Raw genomic sequence first — 14,554 nt, 5'->3', positions numbered from 1 at the left:
TGGTGTTTTATAAGTTTGTCTTAAGCGATTAAACTCGCTAGAGTACTGAGGGAGAATTGTGTTACATAAATTTTCTTAAAAAAAAAGCTATATAGCCCATTGCCATTTAACCTTTGTTGGTCAAGCGTGTAGACAAGAGGATGAGTATATTATATTGGTCGCAATTCACATTCACCAAAACAAAGCTCAAAGTTCTAGCTTCTAAGCTAGTTGAACTGTTGAAGAGTTAAACAAAGTGTATTAGCACAAAAGTTTATACTACGTCAATTGTACAAGCATATGAGCATAAAAGTCTTGAGCTGGTAAATTTATAGTCCCATATCGCCCATACTAGAAACAATAATAACATTACAAGTTTATAAATATATGGGCTTGGTTAGTTAACCAAATATTGGGTTTGGTCTTGGTGCAAATCAGGCTTTATGTCAGTAAATAAGTAATTTTGGAAAAGGGGCTAAGCACCGGTTTTTTAACCGAATCGAACCAAATTTACAGTTCGGTCTGTACCCGGTTTTTGTGATCTATCGGTTTGTTCATGGTTTTATTTTTTAGGAACTGAGTATTACCAGTTCGACTCAAGATTTTATCTAAAACCGGACCGAACCGAATTGTGAACACCCCTAGCTTTCTTAACCCACTCACTGGGTCATAGTAGTTGACCACTCTATCCAGGACGTCAGACGCAGCAACCTTGTCACCTGGGGTCGCACTCTCTGACCCCTTGCACTTCTGGACAGCTCGCTCAGTCTTACTAGCTTTCTTCTTTCCCCGGCATCAGCCACCCCCACATCAACAACCAACTCCTTCAGATTCATCTTCTTCAAAGGAGCCCGACCTGAAGAAGTACCAGGTCGTTCTTCAGACTCAGTTCGGGTCCTCTTCACCCCCTCAGGCTCAACCACCTCAAAGCGCCTCTTCAACTGAGTCCTCTGGAAAGGAGCAGGAGCATCACCACTCCCCCCAACACTTCCACCACGACCAGCTCGGTCACCATCACTCCCCTCAGAACGTCTTGAAACAGAACGACTATCAGCAGCTCCTCCAGCCGTTCTCACTCCAGAAACAGGTGCCTTCCTTTGGCTCTCCCTCTCTATCCCACTGTTTGAGCTAGAATCAGAGATATCAAGAACAAGCTTACGAGCCCTCTTATTCTGCTTAGCTTTTTTCTTGTTAATCTCCACACCACCTTGTCTCTTGAAGTAGTGCGCAACCTCCCCCAACAAAGACGCCTTCTCTTCCAAAGTCAGCCTAGTAAACTCCTCAATCGCTCTCGAGGACGTACAAACCCAAACTACGACCTCTGCAAAACAAACATACATCAGAACGTCATCATATCAAACATATTACCGAAACAAACAACCAGCAACCTATAACTTACAAACATAAAAATGACCCACATCAAAACAACGACTTACCATCAGTCCTCACATTACGATTCTCCACCTCATACCCAGGCGTACAATAATTCCCCACAATCAATAGAGGCTTACGCCACCACTCCTCTTTACTCACACCAACAATCACCGGTGACTTACCCCTCATTACTTGAAAACCAAAATTCAAAAAAGAAGATATTTTTATAGCAAAATGCTCTAGCACGTCAGACAAACAGATGTTGTAACCTCTGAGTCTCAACAAATCCAGCACGTAGAGCACCCTCCAACTATTACCCACAAATTGCAAGGGAGGCTTACCACAGAAGTTCAAAACATCCAAGGTCAGATGTGAGAATGGCAACCTCAACCCCGCCTTCAGTTGGCCATACGTAATTACAACCCCATCGTCTCGAGGCACATAATCACAGTCAAACATATTCTTCTCACTACTCAGGTCGTATATCATTAGGTTGGGGCTATCAATCCTAAACTCCCTTCTCAAATTGCCAAAGTTATCCCACACCGACCTAGACATCGCCGCATCAGTCATCGTCTCCAATGAAAAGGACGATGACGCCTCACCTCCACTACGTGCCCTAACAACATCATCATCCTCACTAAAAGTTCTTTCTCTCCACTAATCAACCTCAACTTTCCCACTCAAGCTATCACTAGTGATCGACATTACTAAAATAGAAACGAAACAAAAGATCAAGTTTTTGAGATAAAAAGACACACCTGAGAACAAAGGGTGGAAAAGTTTTTTTCTTTTCTCTCTTTCTTTTGCTCTGCTTTTTCTTTGTTGGTAGAATGAACAGACGGAAACCTTTCACAAACCAAAACCCCTTAGCTGCCCAAACCTCAAAAATTGACAAAACCTTTTCGTATTCCCACGAAAGCAATCATAACTCGCCCACAAACCGCCGCGATTTTGGGCCCATAACTCAGATCCAATAGTTCCCACACATTTTTTAAACCTAGCAAAGCCAGCTGTGTGACCTGTGTTGACTTTTATTCTATTTTTTTCTTTTTTCACAACACAGCTGTCCAAAGAACAAATAAAATAAAGGGGGTTGTGTAAGTACCCTCCGTTCTGCACTCATGTCACTACAAAGACTGCGTGTCCACACCGGTCATTATCTCTCCATTTCGTACCACTTGACCAGCACGTCATAACGACCCAAACTAAGGTCGTCCCAAATCTCAGTTACGGCCATATATGGAAGCAAATTATCTAGCGCAATCTTAGAGTTCAGTCAACGCACCAATTAAGGAGACATTTACTTTGTAACATCAGGAGTAATGACGAATTATCAAGATAGCACACAATGTGGATCTGCCCTTGACAATGGCCTGGAGCAAATAAGGAAAGTCAGCTCAAATATCTATAAGTAGAGAGAGATGAACTACGTAAGGATTGATTCAAGTTCACCCCAAGAAACTTGAGACGTAGGCAACTCTTGTCCCAAGTAAGAGTACAGCCATTCCCAATCAAACAGAACATTAGGTCGTAGGCCCAAAATGCCAAACCTCTATGCCCTCTCATTTTTTTTATTCTAAATATATTCGAACTTACTGTTTAATCAAAACATATTTGCTTTTTTGTAAAAGAAGCTACAATAAGAACTCTTCCAGCTAGTAAGTACAGAAAGGTGGAGGAGGCTAGAAAGCCATGTCCCTTAGATGATTTATATACAAAAATAATACAACTACGATTCTAGATGCGTAAGCTCTTTTATTCTATATTATCATTGCTATTTTTTACTAAGTTACGAATTCTATTAAAACTAGCATAAGGGGGGATACAATGTTATGAACTTGCCAAGTCCATCAGTGGCAGGCTAGTTTACTCTCAAGTAGGTACCATAGCGAGCCTCCCATTTATGTATTCATGGGGGCATCACATTACAAGAGAAACTCTCAAACTCATCATGTCTAGAAGCATGCTTAGCTGTCAAGTCAGCTGAAAAGTTTGCTTCCCTCTTAGTGTCAGAGATGTGCAGCCTTGCAATTCTTCTTCTGCTAGCTTCAAATATGCCCTTGAGTTTCCAGTGCATTGATCCCTCCTTTGCTGTTGTGACTATCGCTGCAGCGTCGGACTCAATCCACACTTTATGCCGTTCTTCTTTAACATCAAGCTTCAGAGCATCCACTAAGTCCAAGCTAATTTCTGCCCAATTGTTTGTGTTATATTTGCCTAGTTTTTGCTGATAACCTTGAGGAACCCACCCATATGATTTTGCAGAGGTCTTGGAGAGGCATTCCATTGTGCTTCAATATCTTTAGTTCCTTTATATTTATGTGTTTCAGTTAAATACAAGATGACCTTTTGAAACTTCTCCAGATGACTCTCTTTGACATTTGTCTATGTGTTCAGAATCCAATAAGGAGTCCAAGAAGAAGGAAATCCGACAACCGACAGACGAAATTAAGATTATCTTACCAGCAGTTTCGGCTTTGCTTATCTTTGGTTGATAGTTGGATATATACTTTTAAACAAGACTTATTATAGGAAAGGTATAATACTTCGACCATCCTTTGAATTTTCAAGTATGCTGCATTTAATTACCTACAACCTAGCAATTTTTCTCTCTTACAGGTAGAAACATTGTAAACAATCAAGATTTAGCTTCATCAAGTCTGGAAAAATAACTAGAGTTACCATTATACGATTTGGCTACAATTGCAACTGCTACTAACAATTTTTCTTTGTCAAACAAGATTGGTGAGGGTGGCTTTGGTCCTGTTTACAAGGTAAATACCAATAATCACAACAACTTTTTTACATAGAATTGATGACTTTGGTTGTATACTTGTAAAATATGATGATTAATGCCTATGAAATTAATTTGTAGGGTGTTCTACCGAAGGGGCAAGAAATTGCAATAAAAAGACTCTCAAAGAATTCCAGACAAGGCTTTCAAGAGTTCAAAAACGAAGTTGTTTTGACTGCTCATCTCCAACACCGGAATCTAGTCAGACTTTTAGGTTGTTGCATTCAAGGAGAAGAAAGGATACTAATCTACGAGTATATGCCTAACAAAAGTTTAAATTCCATTATATTCGGTCAGTTCTCCTATGATTCCATATATCTTCATTGCTCAAAAAGGAAATTAAATAAATCCCTTCTGTGACTGAATTTGAATTCCGCCAGATGGAACCAATAGTGTCAAGTTAAATTGGAAGAGGCGGTTCAGTATCATTGTTAGAATCGCCCTAGGACTGCTATATCTTCATCAAGATTCAAGATTGAGGGTTATCCATAGGGATCACATGTTGGCGTTATCCCTCACATGAGGAGAAAAGGTGTTATGCTTGCGTGCATAAGCCAGAGCGCGACCCCCGCTCAGTTTGGTCTTGCACAAGGCGCAGCATGAGCTCATGCCTTGCTCGACATCCAGACACTTCAGCGCGCCATGTGCTCAGTTTGTTCTGCTCGAGGCGCGACCCGTGCTCATGCCTTGGTCGACCCCAAAACCTTCAGCGCGACCACGCTCAACTTGTTCTTGCTTGAGGCGCACCCCGCGCCCAAGTCTATTTTCAGAAAAAATTGTGGACCGCGAGTTTGCAATAAGACTTAGAGTTTTTGGCAAAACCTATCACTCAGAATAGACACGAAAATACACAAGAACAAAGATAGAAACCCAATCTTAAAAACAATCAAGATTGAGAGACAACATTTATAGAGAGACTACCCTGTAAAGAGAGAAGAGTGATCTAGTAAGGTGAGAGATTGTAATCTTCCTTCCCACTTTATAAAGGACTAGAACAAAGATAGAAACCCAATCTTAAAAGCAATCAAGATTGAGAGACAACCTTTACAGAGAGACTACCCTGTAAAGAGAGAAGAGTGATCTAGTAAGGTGAGAGACTGAAATGAGAGATTGTAATCTTCATTCCCACTTTATAAAGGACTAGCTCTTGTGGAAGTAGGCATCATTGGCCGAACCACAGTATATCTTTGTGTTGTGGTATGCGTTTAATTCTGCTTTACATTATTATCTGTTATTAATAGTTGTTTAGCGAGTTGGGCATGTTAGTATAGGTTGTAGTTGATATTTAGAATTTGTCTGGAGTTGAATTGAGTTCAAATACAAATTATCTGTGTAGTGGGGGAATCGATTGGTATTGGTATAAACCCCAACATCTCAAAGCAAGCAACATTCTACTAGACAGCCAGATGAATCCCAAGATATCGGACTTTGGCATAGCACGAACTTTTGTGGGAAATCAAACTGAAGAAAATACAAAGAGGGTGGTTGGGACATAGTAAGTAATTTGGTTTCCAGTGGTGATTTTGCAGCAAACTAAAATTGCTCTGATCTTTTATTTCAATTTGATGTCTGTCATGGTTCCAGTGAGTTGAATTATGTGACTCTTAGCATACACATATTTATTTTTTTGTATTGCTTCCACTAAAAATAATCCTCTCTATGAGATGTCAACAAATACTTTCTAATACTTGTTAAACTTGTCAATATTCAGCGTCAAATTTCTTCTAAAGAAACCCTCTTCTAGATTCCTGTTTACTAGTTCACTTACCTTCTTTTGAATGTTTGCATGTAGTGGTTATATCTCTCCTGAGTACGCAAAATGTGGCTTCTTCTCAATAAAATCCGATGTGTTTAGCTTTGGTGTTCTTGTATTAGAGATTGTAAGTGGCAAGACGAACAGGCTCACGTTGACCATCACCTCAACGGCTCAACCTTTTAGGGCATGTGAGTATGCTGATAAACAACTTATTTCGATTGTGTACTTAATTGCTTGTAGACAATTTTGTTTTTGCATGTGCTTAACGTTAGAATTCTTGAATCAAATTCGTTTCAGGCATGGACTTTACTGACTGAAGGCAAGGCCTTGGGACTCATGGATCCATCAATAGAGGATCCAGTTACGGTGTCTGAAGTATTAAAATGCATACAAGTGAGTCTCTTATGTGTGCAAAAATTCCCAGAGGACATGCTAAAAATGTCATCCGTGTTTGTGATGTTAGATACTGATGGTCTAATGTTGCCTTGGCCTAAACAACCAGGATTTTTTGTCCAGGAGGACTTATCAGCGACTCAAAATAAGCTTTAACTAGGAGTGACGTAACTATTATGTCACTAGTGGCTAGATGAAAGAGTTGCTTGTCTTCATTTTATATATATTTTGTATATATGTTTAAGGATACACATATATGGTCGGATTCAAGGGACATATATATTTTGACTCATAAACTCACTCACGCTGTAGACCATAGGATTCAACAGATCTAATGACATGGCAAATGATGAATGCTTTTTTCTTGCTTTTAGGAGAACCAGTTCTATCATTAACCGGTCAATCAAAATCACGTTTGCAGAGACAGAAAACCTATTCAGAAAGTACAAAACATGAGGAAGAAACATAAACTATTCAGAAAGTACAATTCATCTAGTAACGATAAACAGGGATGCGGAGATGAAGAAGAGTAGGAACTAGGAACAATGCATTTTAATACTTTTTCTCTCTTTTTCGTTTAAATAAGTATCCTAATAAAGAGTTATACAACTTTTTTTGAATGCACAATTCTCCTTTTACTAATTGCTTGATGATGAACAAATGAAATCAAGAGTATTAATAATGCTTGATATCACATAAGCATCATTTTCTGTAATGAATTAGGTGCATGATTTGGTTAAGCATATAAGTAGGTGGAGCTTTACCTTTTGTTGGGTAATTTGAATCACATGGATGAGTGGAGATTGTGATTTGGCATTTGGTTCTTAAATTACTTTATAGACATTTAATTGAAAACAGTTTATCTTGTTGGAGGAGAACATGAAATTACCCATGAAAATTTTGAAATGAAATTACCCAAGAAAATTTTGAAATGAAAGGAAGCTTTGATAAGAGAATGAAGTTCTTCCTTTTGCTATAACCATGGTGGAGATTATTATATTCATTTGTTCTTTTGAAGGAGACAGATAGGTATGGAAGGAATTGTAAGATAAAGAGGGACCAAAAAGAGCAAAAAGATTTGGGATTATGAACAGTGGGGTTTGGGAAGAGGAGGAGGAAAGTGCCCTGTGTCAAAGACTGGCCATTTCTTGTCAATTATATTGACCGGTAAGAACCGGTTTAACTAGGGGTGACTTCCGATCGGATCGGATCGGATCGGATTAACCTCCTTCGGAATTTTTCCAAATTTTTTCGAACCTAATATGCTAGCCAAATCCGATCCAATTTTTTTTCGGATTCAAAATATATTTCCAATTTGAACTTTCGAAATTTCGAATAACTTCGGAAATTTCGAATACTTGGTAAATTTTCAAAGATCTCTTTACTTTCAATTATTTTTGGAATATCATACGCCAATGTTCATTATAGGGAGAGAAAACTATGTCCACAACACCAATGTACCAACAACAATACACACTTGTTTACTGAGAAAACTCATTTTCATTCAAACAAGTGATCCAAGAAAAAATGAGAAAAAGAACCTGCAGCCACCAATAGCAACATTGCATTATGTTAAGGTCTGGGTATTTGTAATGTTTCAATCTTTTTTCGTGTGTGGAAATTGAAGCGTGAAGTGTCTGCATAAATAATCGATTATGGTTTTGGACTCTAAATAGCTTTACATAATATTCTATCTATTGAAATTTGGCTTTTGGATTGGTCTGGAAGTCATTGTATGACTCAATGACATTTTTTTTCATATCATTGTTGTTATGGCAGACGGTGTAATGACAGTAGAGTGGTCCAATTCAAGTGGGGAAGTAGCGGCTAGGTTATATTTTTGTTTTATTTTTGGAAGTAAAAAACTAGAAAATGAATGAACGGTCGAGATCTAATCAAGTGGATAGTGAGAGAAGTATATATTTTCGGAATAAATTGGCAATAATATCAGAAATTTCGGAATTTTTGGATCGGATCGGATTTTAGAATTATATCCAAATCCGATCCAATTTTTTTTCGGAATTTTCGGAAATCGGAAAATCGGCCCATGAAAACTACACCCAGAACCAGACCAATTTCGGGTCGGATTTCGGAAAAATCTAAAATTCGGCAAAAAGAGACACCCCTAGGTTTAACCAATAGCAATCTCATTTTGGAGTTGGATTGGTTCTTTAATGTTCTAACTGTTGGATTCCATCTGATCATGCGGCCTACAACGTGAGTGAGTTTATGAGTCAAAATAGTATGTCGGTTGAACTCGACCCATGAGATATATATCTTTCATGTATATTCACATTTTGTATGAAAGTATATTCGACTTTACCATATGTTAGTTAACAAAGATTAGAGAAAGAAAACCCTCTTATTTTGGTTATTCACACTTATGTTTGGTGAAAATTTCATATTTTCAACTAAGCTAAAAGGGATTGTTTTTTTTTTTTGAAGAAGTTATAGGGTTAAAGAGACCCCATCTATACCCCATCTATATTAATGAATCATGTCATAAATACAACCAGTTGCATCTTCTTCCACTATGCTTTGCAAGCATTTATTCAGTGGAGGGATAAAATACATTATAACATCATCTTTTACATTGGATAATTTAGCTAACAGGTATGCTGCCCTATTAGTTTCTTTGAAACCATGGTGTATGTTGCAAGAGATGATCAAATAAGCTCATCCTTCTCCTAATAGATTCTCTTATGTTTGAGCAGTACCAGGGGGGAGGCGTAGAGCCCTTAGATATTTGTACCGCTAGCATAGAGTCCGATGAAACCTCCACTTTGACACATCCAATATTAATCTTCAAGCATGCCTCAAGACCTACATCAATAGCTCTCGATCAGCTCTTGAAAGAACACTAAATTGTGGTGGTTTCTACTTGTGTAGGCCAAGAGAACCACTCCGTCTTGATCCCTAATGGTCCCTCCAAATCCTACAGACGTAGAAGTTAAAAGAGCCATTTGTATTGAGTTTAACATGCAGTGCCACTTTCAAGCTTGAACCACTTGCATTTTGTGATGCTTTGACTCCTAAAATCAGCATGGATTCCAAGATTGCTTAGAAGAACTCAATTCCTCATCACATCTGGGACTTCCCTGATCTCCCTTTGGATATAATCCTGCATATCTAGCATAACCTTCTTCTGAATCAACATAGCACTCATTGACTTGCCTTTGAACCTTCTAGAATTTCTTTCTATCCATAGTGCATAAACAATTGCACACACCAACACTTTTATAATCTCCGCATCAAAGAGGTGTTCTTGCATATAGAGAAAATAGAATACCACTCTTGTGTGGAGTTCAACACCACATTACCATACCCCAGTTGTGCCTTTATACTTGACGACACCGTTTTAGAGAAAGGGCAATCGAAGAACAAATGCTTAGAATTTTCATTAGCCCCATGGCCACAAAGACAACAAAAGGAGTTGTTCAGTAATTTCTTCTTCACCATTCTGTCTTGAGTCAGTAAGGAACCCGAGAAAAGTTGCCAACATACAAATGAATGCTTCGGTACAACTAACTTACCCTAAACTAGACCTTGGCATTAATCTTTCTCAGAGCAATGTATTCAGACCAAGCTGTGAAATTCCCTGAGTGAGTTGGGGTCCAAATGATTTTATCAAGAGCCAACAAACTATTTATATCAGTTTGCAAGATGGAGGACTTGAGATCGCTATCAGGTAGGGCATGCACCAAACGATTCCAACATCCATCAGAGATAAATGCACTTACCTTAGCATCTATAGTATAGGTAAGTGAAGCAGTTGTACTGCTTGTTCATTGAAAAGGAGAGGTCCTTGTTAGAGAAAACAATACCAATCGATCCCTACTAAGATAGCTTGAATATGAACTCTAAACTCCAATCGAAAAATTTAAGCTTTCACTACAACCAACAACCACAAACCTAAGCTATGGAATTAACTATCACAAACAAACAATAGCAATGTAAAATAAAACTTACCACAATGAGATACAAGAAATAACGTGGTTTGGCTAATGATGTCTACTTTCACAAGAGCAAATCCTTTTATAAGTGCGGGAAGGAAGATTACAATCACTCCTCTCAAGCCTCTCCAAACTTACTAGGTCTCTCTTTACTAATCTCTCCTTATAAGTTTTATCTCTTTGCAAGGGTTTTCTCTCAATTTTGGTTGCTCTCAAAATTGGTTTTCTCTTTTTTGTATATCATATATGTTGCTTGGGTAAACAACCCTAACTTCATATATATAAGTTTCAAAATTTATGTGTGAAACGAAATTCCAAAACAACTCGGTTTGTCTGCTGAAAACTGGACTCTTACATGTGCACGGCAAGTGGGCGTGCGCCCCTTGGGCAAGGCATATTAGGGGGCATGTCCTCCTTGTGTAAACTTAACCAGTAAACTTATTTGGGCTCGAGCCAAAATTTTGAAATAACTTAAAAAGGCACGTGCTTTGCACGTGCCATCATCTCGTATATATAACTCGCGTCCACCCAACCTCATCATCTTCCTCACAAATCACAAATCCTAGCCGCCCAAACCTAGCTAGTGCCAGCCCCTCAGACACTCGCGACCGCGACCTCACCCAAAACACCACCACTCTAAATTTTTATAGCCTACCCCATTTTCAACCCCCATTCCAACAAGAAACCCCAATTTTATCAATTTCTACTCCAAATGGCTCAAGTTTTTTAAATCGTGTCGGAGCAAAATTTTGAACCATCTTCAATTCCAATCTATTTGAAGTGCACTTCAAGGCTAAGATTAGGAGAAGAGGATGGGAAGCTTTGGTTTTGTTGGGAGGTGCGGCTTATTCTCCCTCTCTCACTCTTTCATTCTACAATGGTATGCTTAGAGGGGAGGATGACCGCATCACGGTTGTCAAGGATGGCTGCTCACTTAAGCTCACCAAGGAGGTGGTGAGTGGAGCTCTGGGGATTCCTTTGAAAGCTTATGTTCAGACAGAACAGTCCCCAGATGGTAAGACCATCGACGTGGTGATGGTAGAGACACTTCTCAAGGGGGTGAAAAAGTCTCACTGCGCATTTTAGAGTTCGCTACGAAGGAACCAACTAGCAGTATCTCAATGGACAACCTACAACCTACTAGGCTCAGCCAAGCCTGTCGATATAGGTAGAGCGATGCTTCATATATTATGGATTCTTCAAGAATAGAAGAATAACTTCTACATCGTCTCCTTTATCTTTGAGCAACTCTGCAAACCAAAGAAGTCAACCGCCCCTCTACAAGTGATGGTCACTAGGATCATGCAGCACTAGGGGTTCGATGCCACAGACGCCCCAGTGGAGGTCAAGGAGGCTACCACAGGTCCTATCTATGCCCATTGCGTCTAGAAGTTTTGGTATCCACCTGCCGCCAGAGCCGCTGAGCAAGCACACCCGACTGAGAAAGTGGATTACTTAGCTGAAAACGCCACTTGACAGTTCACTTAGCTCATGGACGGAATTCACTTCCTCTATTGAGGCCAGAGTATTTTGCATTCGTATCTCCACTTGCTCAGGGAAACTCATGGAAACAATATAGCAGAGCAACGGACCATCAGAGAGGAGTAGTGGTCCTTCTAGTAGTGATAAGTGCTCAAAAGTAATGATTTATAACCCCAATTATGTGTATGTTAGTCTCCATTTTATATTTAAATATTCTAATATGATGCAATTTGAGTTTTTGCAGGTCAAAGAACCTAAATGTGAAATATGGAGGGAAAAAAAGTCAAACAAGTCAAAAAGGAGTCACTGGGAATTACAGCTAAAGGCCTAAGGCAAAAATATCATATTTGTCTCCATAAGTGCCAAGCCTAATGGGACTCTAAAAGAGGATAATAATTGAGTTAGAAGAGTCTTCAATCTGATCTCAAAGCCTTAATTTCGACTTCATAGGAAGATGAGATCAACATGGAGAAGAAGTCAGAGTTTCACAAGAATTAGGAAACTGAAAGCTGTCAGAAGCTGCATCAAGATTGTGTAGAGCCAAATACCACAAATCCTAGATTCTATTCTTCTAGTTTTTAGTGTTCTAGTGTGATGATTGGATTCTTTATGGCACCTCAATTAGTTGTATGGTTAATGCCACATGTGGATTTTCTATGACACCTAGAGTTGTATATTGAATGCAACTTAAAGCACAATTTGGTTAGATAGAAGATATCATTGGAGATTGAAGAAGTATTTGATGGAAAGATAGAAAGCATGTTGAAAGCCACATATTATCATCATGGTTATGAGCATAAGATTTGTAGGTATGGTGAGTTTCTATTGGTGATTTATATTAAGCATGATAGGTAGATCTATTAGACTAATTCTATGATTTTGGTGGATTCATCTCTCCCAAGATATTCTCTCTCTGGATTCATATTCATATATTTAATTTAGTTTATTTTATGCATAGTTTAAATCTCAAACCAAATCAACTATATATTCTGCATTACTTAGCCACATCTTTTACTTGCATCCATTAGAGTAATTTAGATTAGGAATTTCTATTATCATCACTTAGTTATTTAGAGTAGGATTGATACCTTGCTAGCCACTATACTAATCAATATTTAATAGGCTAAGTAAGATTTGCAAAAGATACGTAACACAAACAACGACAATGAAATAATTACGTGTTGTGTGCTTTTTCAATGGCGCCACTGCCCGCTCTAAATTGATTAGGTGATAGAATATTTAATTTAAGAATTCATATAGTATAAATTGCATATTTAGCATAATTATATTAATTTATCATAATTCAATTAGATTTGCATAGTAGAAAGTATTTTCATAAAGTTTAGTGTTTGTTTAACAGAAAAGAATAGTACAGAAAATGTATTTTTAAATTTCAAAAAATTCTGAAATTTTACAGAGTTGATCTGTACAGTATCGGTAATTTATTGAATTTTTTTCGAATTTTTATTACCTGTCTTACCTGGGTAACTAACATCGTCTTTGCAGTACCCTATTTTCAGTTTTCAAGACGCAAGCATCTGTAAAAACAGTCGAGCAGAGTTATTTTCACATTATCAAAAATTCTAAATTTTTTACAGGAGGAACCTTGATTCGTCAGGAGCTTTCAGTAAAAATTTGAGTATTGTTTGACCTGTTTTGACCACTTAACTAGTTGCTTGTTTTCAGTGTGTTTCTGCAGCTTTTCAGGACCAAGGTCTCTGGAAGATTAGTCGAGAAGAAGGATCTATAAAACTCCAAATAATCCAAACTTTTTACAAGATCATCCCTGACATGTCAGGAGACTCCAGTAAAATTTCGTGATTTTTAGTGCTCTTTTACTTATTTATTCAATCGATTGTTTACAGTGTGTGCAGAAAACTTCTCACTGGACTCTGCAAAAAAAAGAAGAGGGACTTACCAAGCTCCGATTGCTTTGAAATTTTACAAACTACTTTCTGGACGTATCAGGTAGCTGCTATAAAAATTTCAAAATTTTTGGACTTGTTTTTCTTGCTGTAACAGTAAGTGCTTCTCTTCCACCGTGAATCCCCTGTTAGCGGTTTCATAATTAGCATTAATAGTTAGAATCATACAGTTTGATAATATAATTTATTTAATTAAGTGCATATTAGATTATTTTACATAGCTTTATTATCTAGTGCATGAAAACTTGGTTTCGTGATTCACCTCGTAAACGTTTAATCAGAAGAGATAATTCTTGTAACAATCTTCCAATTCTGGTTTTGGAGGAGACCACACCATCAAACTCGGGATCGATTCGATTCTCAAAACACACACACCACTAGTAGACTTAGAGGATACAACAGAGAGAGTACCATTAGCCGCCATGGCTGATCAAAGAACTCTTAGCACCTTGTTTCAACCTATCACGGTTCAACCACCGAACTATATAGTGATGCCCGACAATAACAATAACTATGAGATTAAGCCCACTATTCTTAATATGTTGTCAAGATATTATGGAAAAACAAATGAAGAACTATATAATCATCTGAGTAAGTTCTTGAGCATATTAAGTACTTTTAAAGCACCTCATCTTTCCCCTGAAGAAACTAGATTAAGGTTGTTCCCCTTGACTTTTGAGGATGCCGCGCTACATTGGTATAGATCCCTACCCTCTAATTCTATAACTACTTGGGAGCAACTATCACAAAAGTTTATGAAACAATATTACCCTTTACGTAAAACTGAGGCCATGCAATTGGCTATTTCAACCTTCAAAGGAAAACCTAATGAAGAGTTCCATACAACATGGGATAGATTTAATGATTTACTTGTCCATTGCCCACATCATGGTTT

At 38.2% G+C, this 14,554-nt stretch overlaps 1 non-coding gene and 1 pseudogene across 2 annotated transcripts; one reads left to right on the top strand and one right to left on the bottom strand.

Moving 5' to 3' along the window:
* Positions 1-3,743: 3,743 nt before the first annotated feature.
* On the top strand, positions 3,744-6,845 carry LOC147486842 (cysteine-rich receptor-like protein kinase 6; annotated as a pseudogene). The gene is made up of 7 exons (XR_015202778.1): positions 3,744-3,846; positions 4,033-4,130; positions 4,232-4,442; positions 4,531-4,644; positions 5,522-5,645; positions 5,943-6,094; positions 6,204-6,845. The product of XR_015202778.1 is annotated as a cysteine-rich receptor-like protein kinase 6 (transcript).
* Positions 6,846-14,445: 7,600 nt separating this feature from the next.
* Positions 14,446-14,554, bottom strand: LOC147486841 (small nucleolar RNA R71). The gene has a single exon (XR_015203368.1). It is a non-coding gene; the product is annotated as a small nucleolar RNA R71 (small nucleolar RNA).

The sequence above is a fragment of the Coptis chinensis genome, chromosome 7 (genome assembly GCF_015680905.1).
Source record: "Coptis chinensis isolate HL-2020 chromosome 7, ASM1568090v1, whole genome shotgun sequence".
NCBI lineage: Eukaryota > Viridiplantae > Streptophyta > Magnoliopsida > Ranunculales > Ranunculaceae > Coptis > Coptis chinensis.
This window is presented reverse-complemented; position numbering and strand designations above follow the sequence as displayed.